Source organism: Cucurbita maxima, unplaced genomic scaffold, assembly GCF_002738345.1.
Source record: "Cucurbita maxima cultivar Rimu unplaced genomic scaffold, Cmax_1.0 Cma_Scf00173, whole genome shotgun sequence".
Classification (NCBI taxonomy): domain Eukaryota; kingdom Viridiplantae; phylum Streptophyta; class Magnoliopsida; order Cucurbitales; family Cucurbitaceae; genus Cucurbita; species Cucurbita maxima.
This window is the reverse complement of record NW_019272189.1, coordinates 2,613-24,724: the sequence shown is the minus strand read 5'-3', so window position 1 is coordinate 24,724 and position 22,112 is coordinate 2,613. Positions and strand designations below refer to the sequence as shown.

Below are 22,112 nucleotides of genomic sequence, written 5' to 3'. Positions count from 1 at the left end.
TTTGCATCATAATTATATATCATAATTCGAAACTGTGAGACCTCATGCATTTTGCATGTCACATGTATCGAAACACTTACTTGTTATGATTAGTACACATGTGTACACTTCCTTATTTTGTACACGATGATATTATGCATGCTTATTTCCCTTTGTGGCTTCCGACCATGTGGGTGTACAGTAACCTACAGTCAGACCCAGAGCTATGTATATGAGCTCACTTAGTGGGTCCATGTATGTATATGTGGTGTGAATAGAGAAGTACTACCCATTAAACTTTACTCGAACTTGAAGTAGAGAATAAAGTCATGATGTCTTATGAAAAGATAGGTCGCACCATGATTGTATGTGATTGCATTTTAATTAAAACCTAACCCATTAAACTAATCAACATTTTTACTTATATTCACTATCACATTAAAAGGTTAACCCAGAAGCACTTAAATTAGTAATTTTTCTAAAGATTCTCTTGGTCGGGTATAGAAATCACTATATTCTAATGCCATTTGATGAACACCATTTATACCATTTTCAAAGCTTTTGAGAAAAAAAAAAATTCAAAATCAAATACATTTTTCTTACCGCTCTCTAAAATTCTGACCCAATGTGATCAATAAAAAAGTTAGCATTTTAATTATTCATATGGAGCAAATTGGCTCGTACAATATTAAGTTCATTAAAGGACTTCACTTTGATTTGATATCCTACCATTCTTAAATATGGTACCCAAGCTTGTTGTAGCCATGATTGAGAGCCAATAACTCTTAATCTTTGGTCTCGATGTTTATCCATAAGATCATCAACAGTAGTATTTATTTCTCTTTTAATATGACCCAGAGAAGTTAATAAAAGAATCGTTTCGACAACTTTACACTTCAAGAGTAAAAAATTCTACCTATTATATCATTTGTTTAAACGTTCTTTCTCTCACTACACATTCCACACAATGACCAAAACGTCCCAACAATTAAGAAGAAAAAGAATCAAGGAAGAGGTGACTATTTTCAAGAGCTGGTTGTGTTCCTACCATTAAAGCAGAAGACATTCTACTTTTCCCAATCCAAATAGTATCAAAACTATCTCCTCTTTTGGACACCTTTTCCATATCCTTAATGTTTTCCTCCTCACTAACCTCCAACCCGCCATTAAAACTAAACCCACCAAAGCTAACCCACTATTCGTTAGCACTCAGAGAAGTCAAACAAACTTCGGATAGTTGTGAAATCACTTACCAAGGTAGCTAAGTTGAAGTCCAAAAATCATACTTGAAGCTGGTTCAATTTTGTCCTTTAAAATTCAAGTAAACCTATGTGAGTTCACGACACTGAATTAGCACAGATGACCACGTTTAGCTACTATGGGTAAGTAAACCTATAATTTTTCTTATAATATTTTAGTTATTTGAAACAATGATCGTACTCATCTCAAAATCGACTTCAAGAAAGTAACCAATTGTAGGATTGGGTCTAAAAATGTCAAAAAGGGTTAAAAACTGGTATCCTGAGTCGAAAGCCCCAAACAGAAGTCATGGAGCAAAGTCGAATAAAATTTTAGGCCCGAGATTGGGTAAGGAAGTCAGAACGTTGGATTTTTGAACCCTCTAAGATTTGAGAGTTTAGGCCCTTACGAACCAAACAAACACCATAAACGGGATTAGGAGGAGAAGGAGACTCAAAAATGGAGGAAAGAGGAGGAAAAAGGACGTCGAAACGACGTGACTGAGAAGAGAGAGAGAGTCACCGAAAAATTCTCTAGTAATCGGGGTGAGGGAGACGAAGTCCGACCCGAGATCCAACTCACAACCCAAAACCCACAGGAAACCCTAATCGAGGTGAGGTGTCGAGAAGGTAAAGTCCACCTAGTCAGACCTAAACTCGAATACCTGTAACCCCATTATAGCCAAGCAACCCCATACCTAGTTTGATCTAGTAACATAAAATACAAAGCTTCAGCCCAACAATGCAATCAGATACCCACTAGCAACCAGTCCAATAGTCTGGTTCCTCTGTGCTTGGCCCAAAAACCCACATTCAAACCAAGAATACGCAGAACACGGCCCAACCCATTATCCAATACACAAATCTGTGTGCCCACATGAACATTCAAGACTTGTGCCTCGACCCACTTCCCAAGCTGCTCATGTGTGAATATTCCTCAACAACAAGGTCACTACTACATATACCAGCCCCTTCGGCTTAGCTTCTCAGAATTATAGGCTAAAAAATGACATATTTGGCTCGATTTGACATTTTTAACACCAACCTTTACGTTTTTTACCTTTCCGAAGCTGATTTTTTTTAATATAGGTCATTATGAGTCAGTGAATAGAGGACCTAGTGGACAGTTTCTCTAAATCCTAAGATGAAAGACAGTTATGTCAAGGACGCCAATGTATTCCAGTAATGAAGGAATTAAGGAGGCTATGTATTCCAGTAGTGGGGGAATTAAGGAACAAGGACGCCAATGTATTCCAGTAATGAAGGAATTAAGGAGGCTATGTATTCCAGTAGTGGGGGAAATAAGGAACAAGGACGCCAATGTATTCCAGTAATGAAGTTATTAAGGAGGCTATGTATTCCAGTAGTGGGGGAATTAAGGAACGAGATATTGACAAAGGCTCACAACTCATCATTTGCTATGCACTTAGGTAGTCCAAAAAATCAGAGTGTCCTTGAGATTCGAGCGTAAGAGTAAACTTGAACAATACTAACTTTTGTAGAAGCTTGAAAAATCATGTCGTGGCCATTTTAAATCTCTAATGTGTTCAATTTATTTCAATAATGATAAGCTATTGTATTTTTATTTTACCTTTATTTGAGTTGTTAGAAGTGAGATCTGAACTCACACCCTCGATCCCGCATTGGTTGGAGAGGGGAATGAAGTATAACTTATAAGAGTCTTTAAACTAGTAGACGTGTTCAAAATTGTGATTCTAACCGCGATATAATGGGAAATAATGGACAATATTTTTTAGACTTTGGAAAGGGGAATGAAACATTCCTTATAAGGATGTAGAAACCTCTCCCAAGTAGACTTGTTTTAGAATTGTTCGGTTGATAGTGATATGTAATGGACAAAATCGGACAATATTTGAGCTATTACAAATGATTAGTTGGAACAGCTCTTAGCTGTAATAACTCAGTAGGTTAGAGCGTGCGGCCTTTAACAACAAGGTCGCACATTCTACTAATAGTGGAAAACCTCTTTTGAGTAGAAATTTTGAATCAATTTAATAAAAAAATAGCACTTTATAAAAGAAAACCTTTCTAAGTTGTCAAAAATCCACATCTTTGGAGTAGAAATTTCTTTATAAAAGAAAACCTTTCTAAGTTGTCAAACTTACAATTTCAACTCACACACTCTCACAAGGACAAAAACTACGTCCTAACACCTTCAACCACTTAGCCATCCTAACTATTTATTATGCAACTTAACATTGGTTGAAATGAAGCATTTCTTATAAGGGTGTGGAGACCTCTCCCTAAAAGACGCGCTTTAAAACTTTTTAACTTACGACGACATGTAACAGGCCAAAACAAACAATATCTGCTAGCCATTGGAGATGGGAACCAAACATTAACTATAAGGTTGTGGATATGTCTTCCTACTAGACATATTTTAAAATTGTGAGGCTTATGGTGATACGTAATTAGCCAAAGTAAACAATATCTGATAGAGGTAGACTTGGTTTGTAACAAATTGTATTAGAGCTAGTCATTGGGTGGTGTTGATATGGAAAATCAACCCAAGGGAAAGTATGGAACAGATTACCTTGATGATCAAGATCAAGAGTAAAGAAAACTCATTTCTAAACTCGTGATTCGAATCACTCCACAAGAAGTTTGATCAATACCACTTGAATGACTCTACATGCAAGTTCTAAACACAAGAATTTGCAAAGAAAGTTTAGCTCTCAACAAAGCTAAAATAGAAACCATGAGGAAATCTCTTACTATTAGACGTGTTTTAAAACCATGAGGTTGACGACGATATGTAATGAGTCAAAGTAGACAATATCTAGGCTAATACTCATAATTTGTTGGAATAGTTCAGTTGGTTAGAGCGATGATTGTTAACCATAAGGTCGGAGGTTCATCTCTCTTTTTAGCAATGGGAATGAATCATTCCATTTTAGTATGTGGAAAAATTTAACCCTCCAACCAAAGTGAACAATGTCATATAATTATGTAGGTTCGTGATTCCTAACATTGTTACATAGTCTTAATCTAGCATTCTTGATAATAATATTGGGTTCTTTTTAGGGGTAGCTTCAATACAAAAACATAATGTAAAAAATATTTTCGCATAAAGTAGTTACATCATGCATATTCTAGTGACTCTAAGTCCCTAGAAAACTAGGGTCGTTACATATAATCTACACCTAAACTTTCTATAACCTAGAAAAAAACCCGTGGCAACTCGCTCGATCAAGGATTCGATTACCGCCTACAAGTAGGTTACTTATTTAGTTGCACTAGATATTACTTTTCCTTTTTGGGTGATCACTAACTGTTAGTTAAGGTCACAGAGGAGGGTCGTCTTGAGCCATCAGTTCTATGTGTACGAGTTGTTGTCCATAGTTTTCGAATCTCGTTCCAATTTTTATCAAATTTATTCTTTGTCACGTCAGTTCTATGTGTTACGAGTTGTTGTCCTTATTTTCGAATCTTGTTCCAATTTTTATGAAATTTTTTCTTTGTCAAGACGTGTCATGAATAATGGATTTGAAGTCTTGAAAATTGAGTTATTATAGTTGTGCTTTGAAGTCTTTAAAATTGAGTTATTACAGTTGTGCCCTATTTAGCTTATCTAAGCAATTCCCGACCATTGTTTAACTCTTCTAAGCATACCAGAAATGAGGTAATTTAGTTATGCTCTTACCATTTCCCCTACTATCGATTCAAATTGCAATAGTTGAGTTGACGAATATGTAATATATGACTCCTGGAAGATCAGATGACTTGCAACTCGAGATTAGTTGGCGAATATCTTACAAGAAGACCAAAACATACCAAATATATATATATATTATGAGGTAGTTAATAGTAGGTCGAGTAGACAGTTTCTTTGAAGGGTTATGTCAAGGACGCCTATATATTCCAACAATTGAGGAATTAAGGAATGAGATATTGTTGGAGGCTCACAACTCACATTTGTTATGCACCCAAGCGGTACAGAAAATCACAGTGTCCTTGAGATTCGGGCGTAAGGGTAAACTTGAAGAACACTAAATTTCTTAGATCTTGGAAAATCATGTCGTGATAATTGTATTTTTATTTTACCTTTATTTGAGTAGTCAGACGTGGGATTTGAACCCACGCCCTCTGATCCCGCATCGGTTTGAGAGGAGAATGAAGAATAACTTATGAGTGTTTGTAAACGTCTCTCTAGTAGCGTGTTGTAGAACTGTGATTCTGACGACGATTTGTTATGGGCAACAATGGACAATATTTTTTAGTGGCTGGAAATGGGAACGAAGCATTCCTTAGAAAAGTGTGGAAATCTCTCCCTAATAGACTCGTTTTAGAATTGTGAGACTGATAACGATACGTAATGGGCAAAAATGGACAATATTTGTTAGCGGTGGGTTTCGGCTATTACAAAAGCTATCAAAGTTAGTCATCGACTATTACAAAAGCTATCAAAGTTAGTCATCGGCTATTACAAAAGCTATCAAAGTTAGTCACAAAGTGGTGTGCTAGCGAAGACGCTGGCCCCCAAGGAGAGTGGATTGTGAGATCCAACATTGGTTGGAGAGGAGATGAAACATTCCTTATAAGGGTGTGGTGGCCTTGAGCTATTACAAATAATTACTTGGAATAGCACAGTTAGTTAGAGTGTGTGGCTGTTAATCACAAGGTCGAAGGTTCAAACCCTCCTTCTAGTGTTGGGAATAAGCTTACCATGAATTGAAGGTAAATTAGAGGTGACTTGTTTGATTAATTGTGAGCTGAGCGGCGCATGCCTAGTGATGATGGTTACAAGTGTCATACCTTTTGATTGTTATATTTGCTTATTATGTTATGACTTGTTGTAACCCCGTCATGATTAGTACGGACACCTTTTGATTGTTATGTTTGCTTATTATGTTATGACTTGTTGTAACCCCTTCATGATTAGTACGGACACGTACCTTACGATATTTATGTAACAATGATGTTATGATACGATATTGTATACACCACAATACTATGTGCACTCCCTTCCCTCCATGGTATACCAACGGCGTGCATGAAATGATATTTTATGAGACCAAGCCTTGTGCTACTTCTATTTTAGGTAAGGGCTAGAAACCCCTATACAACTGACGAGGACATCACAAATAGAGATAATGACACGTGCATAGAATAGTTGTATTTAATTTTCTTAGGCATAGGTTAGTATAGGGCATTTTTACTTTGATGTTTTAATGGTTTTAGTTACTATTTCTTTATGTTGTTTTAAAGATGCTTTCAAATGAGTAAGTCCATGACACCATTTTAAGATGAAGTTTAAATGCTTAATTTCGTATAAGAGCATAGGATATGATGACGGTGGCAACTTTAGGCTAATAGAAATCTAGGGTCGTTACCGTTGGTATCAGAACTCTAGGTTATAGATTCGGTAGACTTGCCTACGAGATAGGCTTGCCACGTTCCATGATTTCACCATCGATGTCCTAGCACCAACAGGTATGTCTGGTATAAGATAAGATAAAGAAATGTCTTTAATTTGCATGTACTTTTTTTTGTTTACTAATATTGAATGTAATTTAGTATCAAATATGTGAAGCTCTAACTATATGATTTATGGAAGCATTATGTTCTACCTAGTTGTACTTTTATGAATATGTCATGTTTACTAAATTATATGTTGTGATTATACGTGATATGATGCAATTTATGTTAGAGAGATATAGACTTAAGAAATTATATATTGGTTTTAGCATCATGCCACATAAAGGACACTAAAAAGAACGACGAGGAAGGAGATTACCCTATATTAGAGCTAGAGGAAAAGGTGGAGGTGAAGAAGCCCACCTCGTGAAGGTTTAGTGACTAGGGCGGACGCACCTTAAGTTGTGCTACCTTAGGCTGCGCACCTTCAGTAGCACCAATAACTCAAATAAATCCGACTACAAGCCTATGTGAGAATCATTTCAGACAATACAATGATGCCCACTCAACAAGCCAATAGAGTGTGGAAAGGTAGGCCATCCTAACTGCTTATTGTTATACGTAAGAATTAATATTTCATTGGTGTGATGTCTAGGGTGTGTTGCCTTTTACGGAACCAAAAGTAAAACAATTAGAACTTATTTTTGAACATGGACAATATTATACTATTATGGAGGTTCGTGATTTCTAATCATCAAGCATTCTTGATGAGATTTCATGGGTAAGATTATCCATCATTTTCTATTGAATCAAAACCCTTGAATTGAGTTATAATGTTTTAATAATTTTCAGTGAATTATAATTTTTTAGTTCATTTTCAGGGTATCTTTGAGTTTTCTAACGTTGTTACTTAGTCTTAATCAAGCATTCTCGATTAGATTTCATAGGTAATATTATGGTCCAACCTTTTCTATTGGATCAAAACCCTTGAATTGAGTTATAATGTTTTAGTAATTTTTAGGGGTAGCTTCGGGTCGTTGAAATAAAATGTAAATGCAACTTTGAGCCTAATTGATTTTAGGTTTCCCTTTTAAGGTGTTTGAAGTATATTGACAGTACCTATATTGCTCTCTGAGTGTTAAACATAAATTGAAGCTTATTTTTTATTTGGGCATACCCCAAATGTGTTGTTTTATGTCCTAAAACTCATAGTTTGTAAACAAAAACATATTATGTTTTCAATAAAGTTATTATTGATGTTTATTTAGTAAAGATTGCTATTGAATAAAGTGAATGTTACGATCATTAATCTAAATCCAATAAACTAAGAAAACTCTGGCTATAGTATGATTACTTGAACTATATGTAGAGACACAAGAGTGGATCAAGTTCAAGTATATAGTCAAAATGGTTTATAGTACCGGGATAAGGCTGAGTACCTTATTTTGGGGACACTATGGATGCGACCCACTTTTGTATATGATATAAACAATGTGATCACTAAATTGTACATCTGGAGACATGTGAGTGGGAGCGTCCTATGCAATGAGTATTGCATAAGATCGGACCATGAAGAAAACCTTTTTCACTTTATAATGTCGTTTACTATTGAGACTGATTTTTTCATTTATGACCTAGGTAACTCGATCTTAATCCTGAGCTAACTATGAACTTCTATTTATTCGAAATTATCCTTAGATTTGCATGGGTGAGAGTGGCCCGAGTTCGTCGACTCAATAAGCCTCCCATTTTAAGGGTAAGACTTGGTGAATAGTTGAGGACATAGGGTGTATGATGGAATTCATACCTACCCACTTTTAGGGATAGTAGAGAGGTTGTTCCCTTAAGTACTGACTCCAAGTCTTAAACAAGGAGTCGCACCCTCTCATTGGCCTGAGAGGGATTCGGTTTGGTGGTTGAACCACAAACCAATTGTTCATTAGAGGATCCGTGGGACTTAAGGAACAAAAAGTAACTTTAGGGGTAAAACTGTAAATTGACCCAGCTTTAGTTACGATCAACCTGTGAAGGATCGACTTACTAATTATGGTTATATCAAATGGACAGAAATATATCTTTAGGGAGGGGAGTGCAACAACTAGGCTACAATGGAGTGTCCTAGTAGTGAACGAATGTTCGTTAACAAGGTTAATGAGTTTAGCCGGTTAATCTCAGATCGTTGGAGCCCATGAGATGTAGGTTCATTAGGTCCCTCTACTAGCTCATATCGAACTAAACCTTAGAATAGTGTGACGAGTGAGTTCGAAGGTTTCGAATTAGAATTAGGGAATACACGCTAAATATATACGATATATTTCACCTCATTTTTTTTAGTTATGAATTGAACAAAAAGAGAGAATTGGAGATATTTAAATAAGATTTAAATATTTTAATTATGAATAGTGATAGATAATTAATATGTGTTGGAATTAATTGGAATTGACATTTTATTTAATGTTAAATATTAATTAAATTGTTTAATTAATCATTTAATATTATTTTGATTTGAAATTAATTGTTGAATTAAAATAAAGAAAGTCAAATGAAAAAATCCATGTTTGAGTTAATGGAATATTGAGGGTCAATATATGGTTTAACCAAACTTGCATGTTTGCCACATAATCCCACAAATTTGAGTGGAATTTGGAGTGTCAAAATTTGGTTAACTCAAACTTGCATGCTTGCCACATAATCTCACAAATTAGAGTGGAATTTTGAGTGCCAAAATTTGGTAATCTCAAATTTGCATGAACATGCAAATATGACTCTATAAATAGAGTGATCAATGTACACGGAAATTCTTCTTCAAAAACTTTGAAAAAATCTCTCAAAACTCTCTCTTTACTTATACTAAATTTCTATCAAGTTTCATCACTCACCGGATTCCACAATCCTGTTCTAAGGTCGGAGAATAGTAGGAAAGACACTAGTGGTGGTTCGAAACCATTCATTTGAAAAAATGAATTTGAACTACAAAAGGTCAGTATTCAAACTCATTAAGTTTCAATGCTTTTAAACATGCTAGCTAATTTACTATAATTGATGTACTTAGAGTGCCTAAGATCCAAATTGCTTCCGCACGTGTTATAGTAACACCATCAAAATGAACCTAAACTTATAACATAATTTATGAACAAAGGAAACAAAAAGATATTTAAAAAGAGAGAAAACCCAAAAAGTTGCAAATGGATAGCCATTCACCGCGAGAAAAACATAAAAAATGGAAGAAAGAGGGTGCCAATGAAGGAGTAGGGAAGCAAATGGGGAAGAAGAAATATAAGGGAGATCGGGGGCTTTGGGGCTTCAAAGCTAGATTATGGCGGGCAAAAATATCTCTAGATGCACTAAATTTTGTCACGTAACATACATACACAATAGGCAAGCGTCAGAAATGCTATCAAGGTCTTTCAATGCTTGTCAATTTAGTTGACCTTGTCCATAATATTTTGTGCTTTCAGAGAGATATTTCTTCTAACCATGGTAAACCAAATATTGATTCTCATTTTTGCTGCATTTCCATTTATCGTAAAACAAATTATCGGAAGATTTAAAATATGAGTATTGTAGTCTATCCTTTGGTATATATGATGTTACATGCTGCTAAAGAAATTAGTAGACGGATAGTAATTGATTGAGAGTGAGTCTTACATACTAGTCCTAAAATTCTAAATAACCATATAGAAGTAACCTAAGGAGAGGTAGTTGAAATATCTTACTGACTTACAAATGATCTAAGTAAAAGAAACTAGGAATTAACTGAGAATAAAACTTAAGAACAACTAGAATGATAAGTAATAAACTTGTGAATGACAAGTTAGCTATTTATTAAGTAAATTAATTACTTATCAAGATTATTTTAACTTTTTTGGCCAAATAAGAAGTTGCAGGCCAATCGAGGATGAGACCAGCAGGCTCGAGACAACAAGGAACCCTTTTCTGAGTCTGTTTTAAGTACATGTGCTTTTGTTGTTGAAAACTTACTTTGATATTTTGTGTTGTAAAATATACTTGATTCACATGTTTTACTTGTCATGTATGATTTTTTTTTTTTTTGTATGACCGAGTTTCAAAGCAAAATATCTATGTTAGTGGTAACTCATGTGAATCGAGCTGTCGATGAACATGTGTTGTAGAAGCATTGCTCGAGAACTATGCAGTAACAACGGGGATCGTCCCAAGGCATCCAGTCGTGTCTGTTTATTTTGGATTTCTACATTTAGTTTTAAATTGTTTGTTGACTATTGGTCAAGATAAGAAGCGCTGCTCGAGAACTATGAGATCACAGAGGGTGTCATCCTAAGGAATCCAGTCGTCTGTTTATTTTAAATTTTTACGTTTCTTTTTTAGTTGTTTGTTGGTGGTCGATCGAGGTAAGAAGGTGTAACACCCAAAAAAAACTGAAGCAAAGCCACCCACGTAAGACCAAAGGGATCCAATAAATAAATTAAGAGGATTAAGCTAGGAAAAGGGTCTTAAGCAAGTCATTTCTAAACACTAATGAGTAACTCTAAGGACTTAGGCCTTTGGAGAAGTATTGGGAATAAATGCCTAAGCGAAAAGGACGAAAAGGTCACTTTTCAATTTTTAAGGAACTTTTCGGATATTTAATTCCTTATCTAATGGGAATTTCAAGATGCTCAAGGACCAATAAATGACCAATAAGAGATGAAAATTTTTTAGGAGAATTATGAATTTAGCATAAAAAATAATAATAAAATATTCTGAAAGTTGTAAATTACCAAATTACCCTGATGATATGGATAATTATGAAAGTGTCATTCTATGGAACAAGAAGATAGTAAGTTACCCTAGCCAAGAATCAAAAACTCCTAAGACCTCTCATGGTACAACGTGCTCATGACTTAGACTACGCTACTTGGAACGCATGAAGCCTTGAGCTTAGGTGTTCAGACTGTATCATAGGGCAAACCCTTGATGTAGGATTAGACTACATCTCCTGGAACTTAAGAAGTCTTGGATGTTGGTTTTCAGACTATGCCGCTTGGAATGCATGAAGCCTTGGGCATAGGTTAGCGGACGGTATCGGAGGGCAAGCCTTTAGATGCGGGTTAAGACTACGTCGCTTGGAACTCATGAAGCCATGAACGTAGGTTAAGACTCTTGTTGGGTTTTATGTCCTAAAACTCATAGTTTGTAAACAAAAACATATTCTATTTTCAATAAAGTTATTATTGTAGTTTATTCAGTAAAGATTGTTATTGAATAAAATGAACTTTACGATTATTAATCTAAATCAAATAAACTAAGAACAATCTAATTATAGTATGATTACTTGAACTATATGTAGAGACATAAGAGTGGATCAAGTTCAAGTATATAGTCAAAATGATTTATAGTACAGGGATAAGGCTGAGTACCTTATCATAGGGACAATATGGATGCGGCCCACTTTTATATATGACATAAACAATGTGATCACTAAATTGTACATGTGGAGACATGTGAGTGGGGGCGTCCTTTACAATGAGTATTGCATAAGATCGGACCATGAAGAAAATCACTCTCACTTTATAATGTCGCTTACTGCTGAGACTGATTTTCTTTTCATTCGATGGCCTAGGTAACTCGATTTTAATCCTGAGCTAACCATGAACTCCTGTTTATTCGGAATTATTCTTAGATTTGCATAGGTGAAAGTGGCTCAAGTTCGCCGACTCAATAGGCCTCCAATCTCAGGGGTAAGATTGGGTGAATGGCTGGAGACGTGGGGTGCAAGAAGGAATTCACTCCTACCCACTTTTAAGGATAGAAGAGAGGTAGTTCTCTTAAGCACTGACTCTAGGTCTTGAACAAGGGGCCCCACCCTCTCATTGGCATGAGAGGGATTCAGTTTACTTGTTAAACCACAAACAAATTGTTCATTAGAGGATCAGTGAGACATAAGGAACAAGAAGTAACTTCAGGGGTAAAATGGTAAATTGACCCAGCTCTAGTTACGAACAACCTGTGAAGGATCAACTTACTAATCATGGTTATATCGAATGGACAGAAATATATCTATAGTGAGGGGACTGCAACTACTAGGCTATAGTGAAGTGTCCTAGTGGTTAACGAATGTTAGTTAACAAGGTTAATGAGTTAAACCGGTTAATCTTGGATCGTTGGAGCTCATGATCTATAGGTCCATTAGGTCTCTCTGTTAGCTCATATCAGACTAAACCATAGAACAGTGTGACGAGTGAGTTCAAAGTGTTCGAATTCAAATTAGGGAATATGCACTATATATATTCGATATATATAACCACATTTTTGTTTTATTTACGAATTAAACAAAAAGAGAGAATCTGAGATATTTAAATAAGATTTAAATATCTTAATCAAATATGTGTCGGAATTGATTGGGATTGACATTTGAATTAATATTGAATATTAATTAAATAGTTTAATTAATCATTTAATATTACTTTAATTTGAAATTAATAATTCAAATTAATTGTTGAATAAAAATTTGACTTAATCTAATGAAAAAAATCCATGTTTGAGTTAGTGAAATTTTGAGGTGTCAAAATTTGGTTTAACCAAACTTGCATGCTTGCCAAATAAACCCCACAAATTTTAGTGGAATTTTGAGTGTAAAAAATTTGGTGAAGTCACACTTGCATGCTTGCCACATAATCCCAAACATTTGAGTGGAATTTTGAGTGTCAAAATTTGGTGATCTCAAATTTGCATGAACATGCAAACATGACTCTATAAATAGAGTGATCATGGTACATGGAAGGTCTTCCAAGGGTAAAACCTTCAATATCTAATAGAGGTGTGCTTGGTTTGTAACAAAATATATTAGAGCTGGTCATCGGGTGGTGTGCCAACGAGGTTGTTGGGAACACAATGGGGTGGATTGTGAAATCCCACATCGGCTGGATAGGGGATGAAACATTTCTTATAAGCATGTGGAAATCTCTCACTATTAGACGCATTTTAAAGCCGTCAGGTAGACGACGACATGTAAGGAGCCAAAGTAGCTATCTAGGCTAATACTTATAATTTGTTGGAATAGTTCAGTTGGTTAGAGCGTATGATTGTTAACGATAAGGCTGGGGAGGTTCAAGCTCTCTTTTTAGCAATGGTAGTGAATCATTCCATTTTAGTATGTGGAAAAATTTAACCCTTCAACAAAAGTGGACAATGTCATATAATTATGGAGGTTCGTGATTCCTAACATTGTTATACAGTCTTAATCATTCTCTGGTACCTTCAATACAAAAACATAATGTAAAAAATATTTTCGCATAAGGTAGTTACATCATACATATTCTAGTGACTCTAGGTCCCTAGAAAACTAGGGTCGTTACATATAATCTACACCTGAACTTTCTATAACCTAGAGAAAAATCCGTGGCAACTCGCTCGACCAAGGATTCGATTACTGCCTACAAGTAGGTTACTTATTTAGATGCACTCGATATTACTTTTCCTTTTTGGGGGATCACTAGTTGTTAGTTAAGGTCACAAAGGAGGGTCGTCTCAAGTCTTCAGTTTTATATGTTACGAGTTGTTGTCCTTAGTTTTCGAATCTCGTTCAAATTTTTATCAATTTTTTCTTTGTCACGTCAGTTAGGTGTTACGAGTTTTTGTCCATATTTTCAAAACTTGTTCCAATTTTTATCAAATTTTTTCTTTGTCTTGTCATGTCATGAAGAATGATTTGAAGCCTTGAAAACTAAGTTATTATAGTTGTGCTTTGAAGTTCTTAAAATTGAGTTATTAACGTTGTGTCCTATTTAGCTTATCTAAGCTATTCCCGGCCGCAGGTGCCACGCAGTTTAACTCTTGTAAGCATACAAATTTAGTTATGCTCTTACCATTTCCCCTCCTATCGATTCAAGTTGCAATAGGTGAGTTGGCAAATATGCAATATATGACTATATGACATATATGACTCCTGAAAGATCAGATGACTTGCCACTCGAGAATAGTTGATGAATATCTAACAAGAAGACAAAAACCTAAAAAAAAAAAAAAAAAATACAAAAATACAAAAATAAAAGCTTGGACGAATTTGTTAATTTCTTTGATTCAAGGGTTTTTTTGTTCAACTAAACTTGGATTGTTGGGTTGAGGATTAGGGTTGCCTAATCAATTTGGTATCATTGCCTAGGTTGCATCTATGTGGCCTACTCTAGAATTGATTTTATTGCTTAGGTGGGATAGTATTTGAATGATAATTGCTTTAGCAGCTCGAAATAGTTGGAACGTGTATCAGCAACCACAAGGTTATGAGAAAAAATGTCAAGAATACAAGGTATATAAATTGAAGAAGACATTATATGGCCTTAAACAAGCCCTACGTGCATGATTTAGTTGAATTGAAGCACATTTTGTTGAAGAAAGATTTGAGAGGTGCAATTGTAACCATACTTCATTCATACAAACAAGAGATAGAGATAAAATTTTGATTGTTAGTCTATAATGTTGATGATCTAATTTTTACTGGTAATGATGAGAGCATGTTTGTTAAGTTCAAGAATTCTATGAAACTTTAATTTGAAATGACTGATTTGGGAGTTCTTTATCGAAAAAGAGGTAATGGAAAGTTGATAGCATATACTGACAGTAATTATGCATGAGATATATATGACAAGAAAAGCACTTCTGGTCCAATGCACACAGGAACAAGTTGTAGATATTATGAAAAAACTACTGAAGTTGGACGCGTTCATAAAACTACATGAGTCAATGGGTATGTGTGTAGTATCACGAGTAAACTGATGGCAACCTTACAATTAGTTTAAGGGAGAAATTGTTATAGATTGTCATGTTACTAGTTTGTTAGAATCTTAGGACCACTAAGAATTTTGTCCACTTTATGGTGTCCACCAATCTAGGAATGTGGAATGTTACAATTAATTAGGTGGTAAGACTGTAACACTATAAAAAAATTAGTTTGTTATACTAAAAAAAAAAAAATAAAAAAAAAATAATTAATTAATTACTTTGTAAGGATAATTGATAATATCATATTTTGCACATGTATGTATCGTATATATCATGATTCGAAACTGTGAGGCCTCATAGGAACACTATGTCATAAAAAGAATGAATGTTAATTCGAAACCGTATATATCATATTAACCATAAAAGATATGTTCCGTATACGTATGCATGTCTCATAGGAACACTATGTCATAAAAAGAATGAATGTATGATTTGCATCATAACTATATATCATGATTCGAAACTGTGAGGCCTCATGTATTTTGCATGTCACATGTATCGAGATAATTCCTTGTTATGATTAGTACACATGTGTACACTTACTTATTTTGTACACAATGATATTATACATGCTCATTCCCCTTTGTGGCTTCTGACAATGTGGGTGTATACTAACCTACCGTCAGACCCAGGAGTATGTAAATGAGCTCACTTAGTGGGTCCATGTATGTATGTGTGGTTGTGAATAGAGAAGTACTACACATCAAACTTTACTCGAACTTGAAGTAGAGAATAAGGTCATGCATAATTGTATGTGCTTGCATTTTTTGACCTAAACGTCTGGTGGAAGAAATGAAAATCATGACGAGTTGTGAGAATTCTCGTGAATCCAATTGTCCATGCCAGATTGAAGAAAAATACTTCACTCATTTCATTTAGAAACATGACATGTCATTCCTCGGTGATTGATTTGAGATTGATTTTAGACACTTTCCCAACAAATGTTTTATAAAATTATGGAATATTTATTTTGAGATTGTTATATCGATGCTTATTATTTCTTTTACCCTAGAGAACTTGAAATTGGTCCCCTCGCTTAAGAACTTGAATCTAAATCTTCGTGGCTTTGATATTAGTCATTAAAATCAACCATCCTAAGTATTTAGGAGTAATTTAATAAAAAATTTAAACGATAATCTCTAATAGATTGTAGTTTAATGGTGATAATTTTATGTTGTGGTCGTGAAGACTTGACTAATGTGTGGCTCTAGATTAGTGATGAGAATTCCATGTTTTACCCAAATCCTCTCATTTGAGCTTGAGTTGTACCTCTGTTATCATTTTCCATAATTATTTTACCTTCCTTCGTTTTATTCACATAGTTAATAATTGAAACTAACTTTATTTTCTTTGTTGTTCTAACAAAGGTGTGTTCCATAAAACCCATAAAGATACATTGAATAATTATTTTAATTAACTCAAGTTTAAACTCTTATGGGTCTAACAAAATATATTTTAATTAAAACCTAACCCATTAAACTAATCAACAATTTTATTTATATTCAATACCAAATATCTTAGTTTGTTTTCTTTTTTTTCACTCAATTTATCACTAAAAAAAAATTAACCTAAAAAGATACTTTCCATTACTAATTTTTCTAAAGATTCTTTTCATCTTATTTAGAAAGCACTATATTCTAATGTCATTTGATGCACACCATTTAAACAATTTTCAAAGATTTTGTATAAAAAAATAATAATAATATAAAACAAAAAAAAATCAAAATCAAAATCAAATACATTTTTCTTATCGCTCTCTAAAATTCTAACTCAACACCACCAGTAAAACATATAGCATTTTAATCATTCATATCGAGCAAATTGGCTCGTACAATATTAAGTTCATTACAAGGGCTTTGCTCTGATTTGAAATCCTACTGTTCTTAAATATGGTACCCAAGCTTGTTGTAGCCATGATCGAGAGCCCAATAACTCTTCATCTTCGGTCTTGGTATTTATCCATGAGATCATCAATAATAGTATTCATTTATCTTTTAATATGACCCAGAGAAGTTAATAAAAGAATCGTTCCGACAACTTTACACTTCAAGAGTAAAAAATTATACCGATTATATCGTTCGTCTAAACGTTCTTTCTCTCCTTACACGTTCCACACAATGACGAAAACGTCCCAGCAACTAAGAAGAAAAAGAATCAAGGAAGGTAACTATTTTCAAGAGCTGGTTGTGTTCTTACCATTGAAGCAGAAGGCAGTCTACTTTTCCCAATCCAAACAGTATCAAAACTCTTTCCTCTTTCAGACACAATCTCCATTCCTTAATGTTTTTCCTCCTCACTAACCTCAAAATCGCCATTAAAACAAAACCCACCATTCCTTAGCACTCAGAGAAGTCAAGCAAACTTTGGATAGTTGTGAAGTCACTTACCAAGATAGCTAAGTTGAAGCCCCTAAATCATACTTGAAGCTAGTTCAATTTTACCATTTAAAATCAAAGTAAACTTATGTGAGTTAACGACACCGAATTAGCACAGATCAAACGACCTCGTTTAGCTACTATGTGTAAGTAAACCTATCATTTTTCTTATAATATTTTAGTTTTTTGAAACAATGATCATACTAATCTCAAAACCTTTTGGAAATATCAAAATCGACTTCAAGTGGGTAACCAATTGTAGGATTGCGTCTAAAAATGTCAAACAGGGTTAAAAACTAGTATCCTGAGTCGAAAGCGCTAAACAGAAGTTGCGGAGCAAAGTCGAATAAAGTTTTAGGCCCGAGATTGGGTAAGGAAGACAGAATGTTGAATTTTCGAACCCTCTCAGATCTGAGTGTTTACACCCTTACGAACCAAAGAAACACCATAAATCACCTGATTTTACGAGGTAAGTAAATAGGCTTTAAACAAATAGACTCACCGGGATTAGGGGGAGGAGGAGACTCAAAAATGGAGGGAAAAGGACATTGAAACGACGTGACCGAGGAGAGAGAGTCGCCGAAAAATTCTCTAGTAATCGGGGTGTGGGAAACGAAGTCCGACACGAGATCCGACTCACGACCCAAAACCCACAGGCAACCCTAACCGATGTGAGGGGTGGAGAAGATGAAGTCCACCTGGTCGGACCCAAACTCGAATACCCGCAACCTCATCATAGCCAAGCAACCCCATACCTAGTTTGCTCCAGTAACCTAAAATACAAAGCTTCGACCCAATAATGCAATCAGATACCAACTAGCAACCAGTCATGTAGTCTAGTTCCTCTGTGCTTGGCCCAAAAACCCACATTCAAACAAAAAAATACATAGAACACGGTCTAACCCCATGATCCACTACACCAACTTGTGTGCCCACATGAATATTCAAGACCCGTGCCTCGACCCACTTTGCGACTTGCTCATGTGTCAATGTCCCTCAACGACAGGGTCACTACTACACCGGCCCCTTCGGCTTAGCTTCTCGGAATTTTATGCTAAAAAACGACATATTTGGCTTGATTTGAAATTTTTGACACGAACCTTTACATTTTTTACCTTTCCGAAGCTGATTTTTTTTCACATAGGTAGTTATGAAGGACGCAAGTGTATTCCAGTAATGGAGGAATTAAGGATCCTATGTACTCCAGCAGTGGGGTTATTAAGGAACGAGACATTGACAGAGGCTCACAAATCATCAGCTATTGTATTTTTATTTTACATTTATTTGAGTTGTACAGAAAATCAGAGTGTCCTTGAGATTCAGGCGTAAGGGTAAACTTGAACAATACTAACTTTTGTAGAAGCTTGGAAGCCATTTTAAATCTCTAGTGAGTTCAATTGATTTCAATAATGATAAGCTATTGTATTTTTATTTTACATTTATTTGAGTTGTAAGAAGTGGGATTTGAACGCACACCCTCTGATCCCGCATTGGTTAGAGAAGAGAATGAAGTATAACTTATAAGAGTCTTTAAACATTTCTCTAATAAACATGATTTAAAATTATTATTTTAACGGCGATATATAACGGGAAAAAATGGACAATATATTTTTAGTGCTTGGAAAGAGGAACGAAACATTCCTTATAAAGACGTGGAAACCTCTCCCGAGTCCCTAGTTGACTCGTTTTAGAATTGTTCGGTTGATGGTGATATTGGCCTTTAACAACAAGGTCGTAGGTCCTGCTAATAGGAATGAATTCATTTAATAAAAGAATAGCACTTTATAAAACAAAACCTTTATAAGTTGTCAAAAGTTGGATTGATCCAACCCATGCACTCACAAGGACTAAAACTTGAGTTCTAAAGTCTTCAACCACTCAACCATCTTAACTATTTATTATGAGACCTAACATTGGTTGAAGAGTGGAATGAAGCATTCCTTATAAGGGTGTGGAAACCTCTCTCTTAAAGATTCGTTTTAAAACTTTTAAACTTTAAGGATACGTAACATGCCAAAACAAACAATATCAGCTAGCAATTGGAGAGGGACACAAAACATTAATTATAAGGTTGTGGATATCTCTCCCTAGTAGACATTTTAAAATCGTGAGGCTGATGGTGATACGTAATTAGCCAAAGTAGACAATATCAGAGGTGGGCTTGGTTTGTAACAAATTGTATTAGAGTTAGTCATTGGATGGTGTGCCAACGAGGTTGCTGGGAACACAAGGGGGTGGATTGTGAGATCCCACGTCGGTTGTGGAGGGGATGAAACATTTTTTATAAGCATGTGGAAATCTCTTGCTATTAGACGTGTTTTAAAACTGTGAGGTTGTCAACGATATGTAATGAGTCAAAGTAGACAATATCCACGCTAATACTCATAATTTGTTGGAATAGTTCAGTTGGTTAGAGCGTATGATTGTTAACCATAAGGTCGGAGGTTCATCTCTCTTTTTATCAATGGGAATGAATCATTCCATTTTAGTATGTGGAAAAATTTAACCCTCCAACCAAAGTGAACAATGTCATATAATTATGTAGGTTCGTGATTCCTAACATTGTTACATAGTCTTAATCTAGCATTCTTGATAATAATATTGGGTTCTTTTTAGTGGTAGCTTCAATACAAAAACATAATGTAAAAAATATTTTCGCATAAAGTAGTTACACCATGCATATTCTAGTGACTCTAAGTCCCTAGAAAACTAGGATCGTTACATATAAGCTACACCTAAACTTTCTATAACCTAGAAAAAAATTCGTGGCAACTCGCTCGATCAAGGATTCGATTACCGCCTACAAGTAGGTTACTTGTTTAGTTGCACTAGATATTACTTTTCCTTTTTGGGTGATCACTAACTGTTAGTTAAGGTCACAGAGGAGGGTCGTCTTGAGCCATCAATTCTATGTGTACGAGTTGTTGTCCATAGTTTTTGAATCTCGTTCCAATTTTTATCAAATTTATTCTTTGTCACGTCAGTTCTATGTGTTACGAGTTGTTGTTCTTAGTTTTCGAATCTTGTTCCAATTTTTATGAAATTTTTTCTGTATCATGAATAATGATTTAAAGTCTTAGAAAATTGAGTTATTATAGTTGTGCTTTGAAGTCATTAGAATTGAGTTATTACCGTTCTTATATGCTTGAAAAATCATGTCGTGACAATTTTAAATCTTCAGTGAGTTCAATTGATTTCAAAAAATGATATGCTATTGTATTTTGATTTTACCTTTATTTGAGTTGTCAGAAGTGGGATTTGAACCCATGCCCTCTGATCCCGCATTGATTTGAGAGTAGAATGAAGAATAACTTATAAGTTTCTGTAAACATCTCTAGTAGCGTGTTTTTAAACTGTGATTCTGACGACGATTTGTTACGGTAAAAAATGGACAATATTTTGTAGTGGCTGGAAATGGGAACGAAGCATTCCTTAGAAGAGTGTGGAAACCTCTCCCTGGTAGACTCATTTTAGAATTGTAAGTAAGGCTGATGATGATACGTAATGGGCAAAATCGGACAATATTTGTTAGCGGTGGGTTTGGGCTATTACGAAAGCTATCAAAGTAAGTCACCAAGCGTTGTGCCAGCAAGGACGTTGGGCCCCCAAGGAGAGTGGATTGTGAGATCCAACATTGGTTGGAGAGGGGATGAAACATTCCTTATAAGGATGTGGTGGGCTTGAGCTATTACAAAGAATTAGCTGGAATAGCTTAGTTGGTTAGAGCGTGTGGCTGTTAACCACAAGGTTAAAGGTTCAAACCCTCCTTCTAGCGATGGGTAAAATGAGAGTAATTTTCTACATGGTCCGATCTTATGCAATACTCATTGCATAGGACGCCTTCACTCACATGTCTCCGTAGGTACAATTTAGTGATCATATTGTTTATGTCATATACAAAAGTGGGCCGCATCCTATAGATCATTTTGACTATATACTTGAACTTGATCCACACTTATGTCAAAGTGGGCCGCATCCTATAGATCATTTTGACTATATACTTGAACTTGATCCACATTTATGTCAATACATATAGTCATATAGTTCAGTTATTGATCCACATTTATGTCAATACATATAGTCATATAGTTCAGTTAATCATACTATAGTCAGAGTGTTCTTAGTTTATTGGATTTAAGATTAATAATCATAAAGTTCACTTTATTCAATAACAATCTTTACGGAATAAACAACAATAATAACTTTATTGAAAATAGAATATGTTTTTGTTTAAACTATGAGTTTTAGGACATAAAACCCAACAGGTGGAATCTTCCCCAATAAAGTCTGAAGTTGGGACAAAGTTTTAAGACAAGAATCGAGTTTGAAGCTCTTAGATTATAAGTTTTTCTTTCACTGATTTCTTCAAAATTCGAGTGCTATGGTTAATCATTTTCCTTCC

At 35.0% G+C, this 22,112-nt stretch overlaps 1 non-coding gene across 1 annotated transcript; it reads left to right on the top strand.

Annotated features, from left to right (window-relative positions):
* The first annotated feature begins 21,411 nt into the window (after nucleotides 1-21,411).
* Nucleotides 21,412-21,485, top strand: TRNAN-GUU. The gene has a single exon. It is a non-coding gene; the product is annotated as a tRNA-Asn (tRNA).
* The last annotated feature ends 627 nt before the right edge of the window (nucleotides 21,486-22,112 follow it).